Raw genomic sequence first — 12,388 nt, 5'->3', positions numbered from 1 at the left:
AAGTGATCACATGCAGTTTTGGTGAAAATAGGTGGAAATGGAGTTTATGTTCTTCAACAATTGGTCAGGAGGAGGAAGATTGATATAAAAGAGAAAAAGTTGTAGAAGCCAACACTTTAACGAGTGGAGAGATTATCCCAAGGTCTACTTTGTACTGTAGACAAAGTGAAATTAGCTTCCAACTGGGTCTTTAACTTAAGAAACGGGAGTGAAATGGGAGTGGCTTGCTTTCTAACGCAGAGGCAATTTGCATTTCCTGTCTCCTCATATCCTTCTTTGTAATTCTTGTTAACTAGGAGTGTGGCATCGAGTAATTCATAAAATCAATATGGAGATTGTATTAGGTTAAAAATTACTTTGAGTTGTTGCGCTGCGTTTAATGTTCAGTTAGAGTAAATGAGTGTGCAAAGTTCTCTTCACTTAACCTTGGAATAATCACAAACTGGGCTTTCACTGGCTGTTCTAGAAAAGAAAATGTGGCCGGGCGCAGTGGCTCACGCCTATAATCCCAGCACTTTGGGAGGCCGAGGCAGGTGGATCACGAGGTCAAGAGATCGAGATCATCCTGGTCAACATGGTGAAACCCCGTCTCTACTAAAAATACAAAAAATTAGCTGGGCATGGTGGCACGCGCCTGTAGTCCCAGCTACTCGGGAGGCTGAGGCAGGAGAATTGCTTGAACCCGGGAGGCGGAGGTTGCGGTGAGCCGAGATCGCGCCATTGCACTCCAGCCTGGGTAACAAGAGTGAAACTCCGTCTCAAAAAAAAAAAAAAAAAGAAAATATGTTTGGTTTGTTGTGTGTGCGTGTGTGTGTGTGTATGTGCATGCATGCAGGCATGCATAAGTAATAGGAAATGTAAGTATTTCGAATACACATAATAATGTACTAGCATTCAGCATTTTCATGGTCTTAGGCAAATTCATGGCTTAGGAATGCTTTCAGTTTGACTTTTCGCTCACCGTTTCCTTGTGACCTAGCATCAGATTCGGACTTTTTTCTCCTTCTTTATTTAGCCACCCTTGCCAGTTCCGTGTCACGTGCCAAGGCATGACAAGGTAGTGAGTGTTCGTAGCCGTCTAGGGGGAGAGGATCATTTCTGGCTGCTGTGAATTGCTGGGGCAGCCGAGAGGCTGTTTTCTAGCTAGGATTTTTGCACAAGGACGGCAGGAATCCCTTGCACGTGCCCAGTAGAAGCTGCATTTCATGAGCCTTAAGATACTAGGGTTGGCCAGGCACAGTGACTCACGCCTATAATCCCAGTACTTTGGGAGGCCGAGGCAGGCAGATCACCTGAGGTCGGGAGTTCGAGATCAGCCTGACCAGCATGGAGAAACCCCATCTTTGCCAAAAAAAAAAAAAAAAAAAACCCCAAAAATTAGCCGGGCGTGGTGGCGCATGCCTGTAATCTGAGCTACTCAGAAGAATCACTTGAAACTGGGGGGCGGAGTTTGTAGTAAGCCGAGATCGCGCCATTGCACTCCAGCCTGGGCAACAAAAGTGAAACTCTCTCTCAAAAAAAAAAAAAAGATACAGGGTCCTCTTTACTAGCTAGAACCATGAAGGGTGTTGAAGAGAAGAAAAAGAAGGTTCCTGCTGTGCCAGAAACCCTTAAGAAAAAGCAAAGGAATTTCGCAGAACTGAAGATCAAGTGCCTGAGAAAGAAGTTTGCCCGAAAGATGCTTTGAAAGGCAAGGAGGAAGCTTATCTATGAAAAAGCAAAGCGCTATCCCAAGGAATGTAGGCACATGTACGGAACTGAAATTTGAACGGTGAGGATGGCAAGAAAAACTGGCAATGTCTGTGTACCTGCAGAAGCCGAACTGGCGTTTGTCATCAGGATCAGAGGTATCAATAGCGTGAAAAGGTCCGAAACGTGTTGCAGCTTCTTCTCCTTCGTCAAATCTTCAGTGGAACCTTTGCGAAGCTCAACAAGGCTCCAATTAACACGCCAAGGATTGCAGAGCCATATATTGCATGAGGGTACCCAAATCTGAAGTCAGTAAATGAAGAAATCTGCAAGTGTAGTTATGGCAAAAACAGTAAGAAGGGAACTGCTTTGACAGATAACACTGATTGCTCTGTCTCTGAATAAACATGGCATCATCTGCCTGGAGGATCTGATCCATGAGATCTATACTGTTGGAAAACGCTTAAAAGAAGCAAGTTTAACTTCCTGTGGCCCTTCAAATTGTTTTCTCCACGAGGTGGAATGAAGAAAAAGACCACCCATATTGTAAGGAGGCTGAGGCAGGAGAATTGCCTGAACCCAGGAGGCGGAGGTTGCGGTGAGCCGAGATCGCGCCATTGCACTCCAGCCTGGGAAACAAGAGCGAAACTCCGTCTCAAAAAAAAAAAAAAAAAAAAAAGAAAAAGAGAAAGACAAAGACCACCCATATTGTAGAAGGTAAAGATGCTGGCAACAGGGAGGGCCAGAGTAACGGGCTTATTGGAAGAAAGAACTAAGGTATCTACCATGATTATTTTTCTAATCTGGTCAATTATTAAACAGTCTAGACTCTCAAATTGAAAAAAAGGTAGGAAATTTGATCAGTTAAGAGTATATTAAGGAGTATGTGAGTCCTGCTCTTGGGAATTCTGAACCTTTTTTTTTTTTTTTTTTTTTTTGAGATGGAGTCTGGCTCTGTTGTTGAGGCTGGAGTGCAGTGGTGTGATCTTGGCTCACTGCAACCTCCGCCTCCCAGGCTCAAGCGATTCTCCTGCCTCAGCCTCCTGAGTAACTGGGATTACAGGTGCATGCCATCAGGACTTAATAATTTTTGTATTTTTACTAGAGTTGGGGTTTCACCATGTTGGCCAGGTTGGTCTTGAACCTCTGACCTCAGGTGATTTGCCTGCCTTGGCCTCCCAAAGTGCTGGGATTATAGGCATAAGCCACCATGCCCATCCAGAAGCTGCTGTCTTAATATTAAAATCTCTGTCCCACTAGAAAATTTTTCATGGCCAAACGTTACATGATGTTACCGTCAGAACATTTTCAATTGCTTGTACCTCTGACTCCTTGAATACACAGGAAATCCTTCATTCTTCCCATCTGAGTTATATACTAACGGGGCATTACACACTCACTATGTGTAATGGGGCAAGAGGGCTCTGGCGTTAAAGACTTAGTGTGGACACCTCCTTCCGTGCCCTCTAAGAGCCCTCAACCCCTCCTTCCCCAGCCTAATAGTGTCTTGAACGTAACTTACTAGTTTGACTTTCCCTGAACCAGAGCGATGAACTCATAGAATGATTTTAAGGTTGAGTAATTATGTTTCCAGGTGTTTGACATTTAAACCTTGAAGCTGAAACAGGAGCCTGGTCTCTGTATCCACTTATGATAAATGCCCTTGAAATATTCCACTTAAATACTCAGCTGTAGTCAGTTTGCACTTCAACTGTGGACATCATTAGGAAATGGAAAAAAGGAGTCTTTCTTCATTAATAATTGGGAAGGCAGCCAGTCACCAGAAGCAGGAAGGCTTTCTTTTGAGCTAGAATGGTCTGATTCCACTCCCACCACCGTTTCCATTCTCCCCAGGTCAGAGCATAGAAACTGTGGAACCAGCCGGGGTGACTTTCTTTGTTAAGTTGTCCATAATGCAGACTGATATTTGGTAACTATTTTAAAACATGTATACACTGTCACAGTAAATAAATTTCCAGGAGTAGACCTGTGTGAGCTTCTTGATATTCCTGGAGTGTATTTTAGATTTCTCTGAATCTTAGAATGCAACTGTCCTCACACTAATGGATAATTCTATCGATTGCAGCAAATGACCTCAATACTTTTTAAGTAAGACTGAAACAAGTATTATAGCAGTGACAAGCGTGTTTCTCGAGGGTAGTCATTTTCCTTGCTTCTGAAAGCCTCCAGGGAATGATTCTATTTGCTCCATCTGGTTGGTCTCACTGCTTAAGTTGATAAATTTTCCAGGACACTGTAAAGTTTCTTTCTTAATGCTACATGAATTCTCTTCCTATGGAGAAACATTTTGCTGTCTCAAGGAATGTCAAATACATTCTATATATGTTTGGGACAGGTATGAGCCACGTCTAGTTCATATATGTCAAACACGAGGCATTGAGTGAGAATGAACTATTCGTCCAGTGTGACCTGGCTAGCCAGTCACATGGAGGGTGAGGACAAAACTGGGAGGAGTAACTGAAGCTGCTCTGAAAGAAAGTTAGAAGAAAAATATCGGATTAGCTAGTGGAGAAATCTATACTGTTATAGGAATCATTAATCAATAATTTTAGGCAGATAGAGAGGAAAAGGGGTCCTTGGAGAGTTTTCGTCTTTTTTAAAGCAGCTCCAGAAACATTTCTTGTCTAGCAGAAAAGCCTCGGCTCTTAGAGCCAGGCTGGCAACATTTAATATACAAATGCCAGTCACTGGAAGCTGGGTCCACCCAACGGGACGATTACCACAGTTGTCCTCTTGCCCCTGCACGCTCCTGGCAGCATGGCTGCCCTCACACATCCCCACGTGTGTAGACCATCATGGCGCCCTTATTTGCATATTAAAAGACTAGGGTGGGAGGGCAAGTTTTTTCTTGGACTACCGGAATGACAGCCGGTCAAACCAATCCCCTGAGCTGTATGCAAATCAGACACCGCCTCTTCCAACCTCCTCCTGAAACCCGCACGTGGGGTCTCCTCTCTCTACTTTGGAGCCACGCCCCTTCTGTCCAGGGGAGCTGCTGCTTTCTTCTCCCTTCTTTCCTGCCTATTAAACTCTCTGCTCGTTAAAACCACGCCGCATGTGTCCATGCCGTTTTATGTAAATCGTGCCAGACCAGAGCCCTGGTGCTCCTCCACTCATCAGAGCCGTATCGATACCCCCAGTACTAAGCCTACATTGACCAGGGGTTGTTAAGAGCCCCAGTGTCTCCATTAATCCACATCTGTGTATCCCCGAGGGAGTCTTTCTGGTCTTGTTGGTTTTGCAGGTGAATTTGAGCACATCTGCAAAACACTCAGCCTGTTTACCTTAGATAGAGCCTACTTAGAACCTGAAAGCACTTTTCGAAGTTTCTTCCCTGCTGATTCCCTTGCAGTCATGCCCTAGAAATGGCGACAAGCACATCAGCAGCTGATGCCTGCAAAGCGCCTCGCAGCTTCCCCTGTCACTGTGGCACCTGGCGCTGACTTCAGACTCTGCCCTGTACCCACGGGCCTCTGCCGGTCCTCCCCACTAACTGCCCCTCCGAGCAGCCCCAGGCCGCGGTGCGGTAATTGGCACCAGGTGGATGATGAAGGCAGACTTTTATTTGATTCTCACAACAACCCTGAGATAAATAGAGCCGAGATGAGGAAACCCAGGCCCTGAGAGAGGAAGTGCCTTCATGAAACGCGATGGCCCCAGAATCTGAAGGCAGCCCTTCTGACTTCCAATGCAGGGCTCACGTCATGCCACCACGACTGATGGGGAATCGTCCTTATTCATCACTTGCATTGTTGGTTAATCAAGTATATAGAATGTTCCCGGAAATCCCCTGAGTCCCGCAGTTCGCTGTAGGGTGAAATCATACCCTATCCAACCACAACTCCACCAGGTGCCACGTCCTGGGTGAGTGTTTTCTAGATGTGGACATGTTTATTTTCACGGCCGTCCTAGGAGGTGTGAGTGATCCTTATCTTCATATTACAGATGAGGGAATGGAGACACAGAGGGGGAAGCCCCTTGTCTGAATGTCCTCAGCCAGTGAGCAGCAGAGCTGAGGGGCGGGTCCCAGCCATCTGTCTCTGCCATCTCAGAGCCCCCAGGCCGTTGCCTGCTGTTGATCAGTGTAGCACTAACTTCTGCAGCACCACGTCTTGTTGCCTGCCGTAACCCCTTCTGTGTTTTGTTTTAGATTTAAGGTGTACACATGCATGTCTGTTACATGGGTACACTGCATACACGTGAGTATTGGGCTTCAAGTGTATCCATTACCTGAGTAGTGAGCATTGCACGTCATAGGTAATTTTTCAACCCTCCTCCATCCTCTCCCCTTCTAGAGTCACCAGTGTCTACTATTTACATCTTTGCTTTTTTTTTTTTTTTTTACCAAAATACGGTCTCGCTCTGCCATCCAGGCTGGAGTTCAGTGGCATGATCATAGCTCACTGCAGCCTCCATCCCCTGGGCTCAAATGATCCTCCTGCCTCAGTCTCCTGAGTAGCTGGGACTAGAGGTGTGCACCACCTTGCCTGGCTAATTTGAAAATATTTTGTAGAGTGGGGAGTCACTATGTTGTCCAGACTGGTCTCGAACTCCTGGGCTCAAACCATCCTCCTTCTTCATCCTCCCAAAGTGCTGGGATTACCGGCATGAGCCACTGCTCCTGGCCTATTATTTCCATCTTTTATGTCCATGTGTATCCATTGTTTAGCCCCTACCTATATGTGAGAACATGAAGTATTTGATTTTCTGTTTCCAGTTAGTTCATTAAGGATAATGGCCTTCAGCTTTATTCATGTTTCTGCAAAGAACATGAATAATTTTATTATTATTATTGTATGGCTGCATAGTATTTTTCATGGCTGCATAGTATTCATGTAAACCCATTTTTATCAGAAAACTAACACCTGAATTTAAGGTGTTATTTTATTATTTTTCATGGCTGCATAGTATTTCATGTAAACACATTCTTTTTTTTTTTTTTTTTGAGATGGAGTTTCGCTCTTGTTACCCAGGCTGGAGTGCAATGGCGCAATCTCGGCTCACCACAACCTCCGCCTCCTGGGTTCAGGCAATTCTCCTGCCTCAGCCTCCTGAGTAGCTGGGATTACAGGCACACGCCACCACGCCCAGCTAATTTTTTGTATTTTTAGTAGAGACGGGGTTTCACCATGTTTACCAGGATGGTCTCGATCTCTTGACCTCGTGATCCACCCGCCTCAGCCTCCCAAAGTGCTGGGATTACAGGCATGAGCCACCGTGCCCGGCCCCGTAAACCCATTCTTATCAGAAAACAAACACCTGAATTTAAGGCTTTCTGTGGGGATGCTGACCTGGTTGGAAGCTCTCTAACAGGATGTCCCTGCCCCTTTCACACTGAACCCCTAGACAATGCTGCCATCGGGATGCAAATCTGTGTGTGTTCTCTCAATCTCTCCCCCATCATGAGGCAGGCTCACAGCATCACTGCCTTCTCCAGACTTTAGGAGAAAGCAGATCTCCTGCTTTCTACATCTTGATTGCAATACCAGGCATTTTCTTCCCTCTTTTCTTGTTCTAATTGGTATATGGTGGTTGTACATGCTCATAGGGTACGTGTGATATTTTGATGCCTGTAAACAAGGTGTGATGATCAAGTCAGGGTAACAGGGATGTGCATCACTCAAACATTTATCTTGCCTTTGTGGAAACATCCCAATGTTCTCTTCTAGCTCTTTTGAAATATATCAAAAATTATCGCTAACTACAATTCGCCTACTGTATTATCAAACACTTGAACTTATTCCTCTGTCTGACAGTCTTGTGTTTTCTTTCCTTAGGGCCTGTTTTCTGCATCTGTGGTCAGATTAGTTAGCCTTCCCCGTATCTTCCTTTGTATCTTCCCTTTTAAAATAGGGTGGCAAAAATTAGACGTGATGCCTTTGACAGTCAATCGACCACAGCCAGTTAGAGCTCCAGCCCGTTTTCCAGCCCTTGCATCTCATCTGTGACTGTTCCTTCCCAGCTTCAGGCTCACTTTCCAGCCAGCGTGTTGGCCCCTATTCAGTGTGTGAACAGGGTCACTCCCTGGGGCTTGCCCAGTGTAAAAGGGGGCTTTCCTGAAAGTTTTTTTTTTTAACCCTCAAAATACGATGACTTACATCAAACTCTTGGGCTTCCTTCTGATTTTGTGGAGCCATTTTTGTTTCTATGTAACATTTAAAATGTATTCAAACAATACCTTTCTTAGAAACAAAACCTTCCTTAGAAAGGCTTTTTTTTTTTTTTTTTTTGAGACAGAGTCTCACTCTGTCGCCAGGCACCAGGCTGGAGTGCAGTGGCGTGATCTTGGCTCACTGCAACCTCCGCCTCCCGGGTTCAAGCAGTTCTCCTGCCTCAGCCTCCTGAGTAGCTGGGACTACAGGCGTACGCCACCGTGCCCAGCTAATTTTTTTTGTATTTTTAGTAGAGACGGGGTTTCACCATGTTGGCCAGGATGATCTCTATCTCTTGACCTCGTGATCCGCCCGCCTCGGCCTCCCAAAGTGCTGGGGTTACAGATACGAGCCACCGCGCCTGGCCTGAAAGGCTTTTGTCAAAGATGTAATCTCATAGGCACTTTATAAATTTCATTATTAGTGTGGAAACCTAGATGCAAGTTGCCAAGACTTGCTACTTTCTCAAGCTAGCACCTGGTGGATTATCTATTTCCCACCACACCCGCACACACACACCCAACACAAACATGTCTACACACGTACACCCCAATGCACATTTCAACACACACATCGACACCCTCCAACACACACATGTACATGCCAACACACACATACACACATCAGCACACACATACACATGCAAACACATGTATCAACACATACACCTCCAACACACACACAGACCAATGCACACATACCCCAACACACATACCAACATACGCATGTACACGTGTACACACCAAACACAAATTCACATACATACACCCCCAACACACACACAGGACAATATACACACACACCAACACACACATGCACCAACACACACACACCAACACCAACACCCAACACACACACCAACACACATGCACCAACACACACGCAACACATGCACACACACCAACACCCCCAACACACACAGGCCAATGCACACATACCCCAACACACATACTAACATACGCATGTACACGTGTACACACCAGACACACATTCACATACATACACCCCCAACACACAAACAGGACAATATACACACACACCAACACACACATGCACCAACACACACACCACCAACACCCGACACACACACCAACACACACGCACCAACACACACACACACAGACCAATGCACACATACCCCAACACACATATTCACCAACATATGCGTGTATAAGTATACACACCACACATTCACATACATACACCCCCAACACACACATGCACCAACACACACACACCAACACCCCCAACACACACACCAACACACACAGAGCAATAGATACACACCCCAAAACATACACAGTAATACACACCCAGCCCTGCACACCTTGAAATTACACACACCCAACACACACACCAACACACACGCACCAACACACACACCAACACCAACACCCAACACACACACCAACACACACGCACCAACACACACACACCAACACCAACACCCAACACACACACCAACACACACACACCCAACACACACACACAAATGTTTGAGCAAATTTTCCCCTATAAAATCCAGAGTAACTTATAACAACTTATAACAAAATCTACATATTACTTTGCTTTCTACTATGCTACCAGGGGAAGTGGTGAAAAGTTCAAGAATTTTAAACTTAGAACTGAATGGGGAAAATACTGGAACGGACAGGGAATTGATGTATATTGGCATAAAAATAAGCAAATAGTTCAGAAAGCTATTGTGCTGTGTTCTACAAGTCTTGTTTTTTTGTGCCAAAAATTTCCTGTTCAAATTTAATAGTATTCAATGGCCTACACAGAAATATGTTTTTTATTATATGGCTATAATTTGACCATGAGCTTAATATAATAATGTAATAGAGCATTTTGCTGTCTGCTTAGAGAGAGAGAATTTTATAGTTATTAAGTTACAATCACTGTATTCTCAAGGCACATAAATGAATTCATTACTCAGGACAGATTCAAGCACAGAATACTATTTGAATAATGTAAGCCCTTAAGAATATATTTAATTTTTCCTAAAATAAGTTTAACATTGATCGGGCTTGTTTTCATGACTCAAATATTGGGAAGAGTGCAAAGAATATAAATATAGAATTAAAATGAAGCTGAGTATAAGGGTATTTGGTGGTTGTTAATTGCTACGTTCAAATAATTTATTTTGCTAATAGGTGTGTCTGTGCATGTGTAGTGTGTGTGTGTGTATGGCGTGTGTATGTATTTGTGGTGTGTGCATGTGTGCATGTCTGTGCATATGTATCCATGCACTGTGCCTGTCTGTGCATGTGTGTGTGTGCTTGTGTGTGTGCGTGTGTGAGTTGTGAAGCCAGCAGCAATGCAAGTGTGGGCATCTGCTCTGGCAGTGGGCTCTGCTTCCCTGGAACTTGCAATGTTTTGACGCCATCTGACAGAGAAGCTTCCTTGCCTGGGATCCACTCACTGCACAGACCACATTTTTCTCTCTGGATTCCTCATGACATTGCTGGTGACACGCAGCATTCGTGTTCAAACTCTGAAAAAACACTTTTGGTGAGATGAATCCACATCCAGCTGTTTTCAGATGCAGATGTTTTCTCAGGGTAATCGTTGACTTCCAGCAAGACATGCTGGAGGATAATGGAGGTGAAAAGGAAATGGGGCCCAACGGAGACAGGCCTCGTTCCCCAGCCGCCCACCCGTGTGCTGCCCTGGGCCGGTCACATCTCATCTTCACAGCTCGTCCCAGGCTTTGTCCTTCCTACCATTTTACCTCCCCCTAATTCTATTAGCTATTACCTCCTCACACCCAGGGATTTCCACAATATAAGATGGGTCCGCGCTCCCCGAGGCCACACTAACAAGAGTTTCTCTGTGTCCAGCCTCGCGCCAGGCACCATACTAAGCGCTTACCTACAACATCTCATAGGATCCTTCAGAGAACTCCATGACTTAGGCACCATTATTATCTCAACTCTAATGTGTTAGACAATGAAGTTCAGGATAAGTATTTGCCCAAGATCACACAGGGCTGAATTGGGCCTGCAAACTGTGTCCCGTCTGTGTCCCTGCCTCACCTTGTCACCGCTCCCTGGGCTCTCCGCACGGTTGTAGCGTCTAGTATGCCACGGTGTTTATGTACCGCGTTTCTTCATCCAGCCTACCACGGCTATTTCGGTTGATTTAGATTTGAGTAATTTATTTAGATTGACCTTCCAGCTTTGCTGAAGCATGGGCTTAATTTTCCGGGATATTTTTTTTTTTTCCAGTTCTATTGTCTTATTATCTTACTGATGATTTTCTTCTTACAGTTTAACCTCTGAGCTTCACTGGCGTGTATGTATGTGTGAGGCTGAGAATGTTGAAATAAATGCAGCTGTTCTTACTTCAATAATCAGGCATGTGAATACTGGCCCAGATTTTCATCCTATGTAACTCCATGGGAACTCTCTCAGGACATGATTCAGATGACTGACCTTAAACAACCATCTCCCTGTTCCTCCATCAATCATTCACAAATCCATCTGTTTCTGAGTGGGTTACTGCAATTGCACCGAAATACCTAGCATCTCCAGTCTCGGGGCAAACGTGTGGCAATCCCCATCAGTGGTAATTTTCCGTAAGGAAATGTTAGTACAGAAAACAATCTCCTCACAACAAACTGTAAATACGACTACCATTATCTAAACCCACTTCAACCAAACCAGCAACAACGATGACGATTTGGACTGCACACAGCGGAACTATTAGCTCACCCAACAAGAGACATCTTTCTCGAAGTGAAAGAAATCGCTCCACGTTTTTCCTCTGCTCACGCCTTGACTGTAAATGTGCTTTTTGTAATTTTTGCTTTGCCGAGTTTGCTCTGGTTGGCTCAAGTTTACTCAGGTTGCTGAGTAACTGATTCCTTCGATCTCCACTCTGCGTATCTTCGATCAGCAAATGTCTTCGGTTGGAGGTGTGTTTGTGTGTTTAGGTACTTACGGACGGTGAGGACACGGGAAGAAAGGATGAATGAGATATGGCTGCCGTCTCCATTTCAACTTCACGGTTACGCTACTTCTGATGAGAATTCCATTTTGAGGCTAGGCGCGGCGGCTCACACCTGTGATCCTGGCACTTTGGGAGGCTGAGGAGGACAGATCAGTTGAGGTCAGGAGTTCAAGACCAGCCTGGCCAACATGGTGAAACTCCATCTGTACTAAAAATACAAAAAATATTAGCCAGGTGTGGTGGTGGCTGCCTGTAATCCCAGCTACTCGGGAGGCTGAGGCAGGAGACTCGCTTGAGCCCGGGAGGCGGAGGTTGCAGTGAGCCGAGATCACACCACTGTACTCCAGCCTGAGTGACAGAGTGATATACCATCTCAGAAAAAAAAAAAAAAAAAAAGAATTCCATTTTGAGAATAAAGTATAGCCACAATCCCGGTCACACCACCACCAACCCCTCGGGACACCGGGAGCTCCATCTCTCCGGATGCTGCTGCTTCCTTTCCCTCTCCCATCTCTTTAGCCATGGGACCTCTCCTGAGCCTGGGTCTTACCTTCCAGGGCCTCCTGCTGTCA

The sequence above is a fragment of the Aotus nancymaae genome, unplaced genomic scaffold (genome assembly GCF_030222135.1).
Source record: "Aotus nancymaae isolate 86718 unplaced genomic scaffold, 86718_ANA_hifiasm-v0.15.2.pri h1tg000077l, whole genome shotgun sequence".
NCBI classification, from domain to species: Eukaryota; Metazoa; Chordata; class Mammalia; order Primates; family Aotidae; genus Aotus; species Aotus nancymaae.
Note: the sequence above shows the minus strand (reverse complement) of the source record.